The 1,551-nt window shown below is 46.2% G+C and overlaps 1 non-coding gene across 1 annotated transcript; it reads left to right on the top strand.

The window, feature by feature from the left end:
- The first annotated feature begins 823 nt into the window (after window positions 1–823).
- Window positions 824–931, top strand: LOC130497215 (small nucleolar RNA R71). Its single transcript, XR_008936225.1, has one exon. It is a non-coding gene; the product is annotated as a small nucleolar RNA R71 (small nucleolar RNA).
- Window positions 932–1,551: the final 620 nt, after the last annotated feature.

Raw genomic sequence — 1,551 nt, 5'->3', positions numbered from 1 at the left:
GTGAGGGTTACAGGAGTCAACTGCTTACCACTCCTAAGTGTGACAGCTTTTGCTTCCTTGGGGTTTTGATCAGATTTTCCAGGTAGAGATCCTGGCTGGCGATTCTGGTGGGTGCTCATGGAAGCAAACTGAGTCTCCAAATGCTTGACAGAAGAAGCGAGGTGGGTGAATTTGTTGTTGAGCTCATTGTAGCTCCCATCAATCTTGGAGTGAAGGTTCTTCAGTTCATAGCCCACATGCTTCTCACTTCTAGTCTGAGACTCCAAGATCTGTTTTAGTAAGGCATCAGTGCTGCTCTGTTGAGGGGCAGAGGAGCTAGGAGAGGAGTTTTGCTGAGGCTGATAGTTGCTCTGCTGGTTGTTTCGAGGCTGAAAACCACTCTGCTGGTTGTTTGAATAGGGCTTCTGTTGGTAGTTGTTGTACTGAAAGTTGGGTTCCTTCTTGTACCAGCTACCATTACTGTTGATGAAACATAATTCTTCTTGCCCTTCCAAACCCTCAACCTCTTTGACAGTAGGAGGTATCTCCTGGCTTGGGTTGCCAACAAAGTTCACCTGCGCTTGTGTGGCCTTATCAGCAATGAGTTTGTCAATCTTCTCCTGAAGAGCCTTTATCTCATTCCTTGTTTGATTGTCATCACCTCTGCTGCTTCTGTCATGGTCTCCACTGTAGACTGCATCACTCTTAACCATGTTGTCAACTAGAGCCTCTGCCTCTTCCTCAGTTCTCCCCAAAAAAGAACCCATTGCTAGCTGTATCCAGTCTGGCTCTGTACTTAGGAAGAGCACCTCTGTAGAATGTGCTCAGCAAGCTCTCCTTAGAGAATCCATGGTGTGGGCACTGAGCTTGGTAACCATTGAATCTCTCCCAAGCTTCACTGAATCCTTCCAAGTTCTTCTGTTGGAAAGCTGGAGATCTCATTCCTCAACTTAGCAGTTCTTGAGGTAGAGAAGAACTTCTCCAAGAATGCCCTTTTGCAGTCTTCCCCAAGTGGTGATGGAGTCACTTGGTAGAGACTTCTCCACTGACGTGCCTTATCCCCAAAGAGAAAGGGAATAGCTTGAGCTTTAAGGCATCCTCTGACACACCATTAAGTCTTTGACATACCACAGTAGCTGTCAAACTTATCCAAGTGATCAAATGGGTTCCTCCACAGCCAGACCATGATACTTGTTGTTCTCTATGCAGTTTAGCAGTCCTGACTTGATCTCAAGTTGTTAGCAGCCACAGCTGGTGCTCGAATTCCAAGTCTAGGACCATGGATGTTGGGGCGGTCATAAGTGCCAATGGGCGAGCTGGTCGCTGTTGAGGTCCATTGGGGTTCTGAAGATTTTGTTGTTCTTCCATTGCAGCTTCCAGTGGCTGCAGTTGAGCTTGTTGCTCTTCTTCTCTTCTTTTCTAGCACACTCTCTCTCTAAAGCTCTGATGTCTGCGGCTCTTGGAACAAGGTTTGATGTACCCTTGCTCCTCAAGTTCATACACCTGAAAATCACAAAGAGGTTGAAGAAGAGAATCAGTAACTTACAAAAATAAAAATGACTTAGTCTCAAG

The sequence above is a fragment of the Raphanus sativus genome, chromosome 6 (assembly GCF_000801105.2).
Source record: "Raphanus sativus cultivar WK10039 chromosome 6, ASM80110v3, whole genome shotgun sequence".
Taxonomy (NCBI): Eukaryota; Viridiplantae; Streptophyta; class Magnoliopsida; order Brassicales; family Brassicaceae; genus Raphanus; species Raphanus sativus.
The sequence above is the reverse complement of the archived record's forward strand: the minus strand, read 5'-3'. Positions and strand labels throughout refer to the sequence as shown.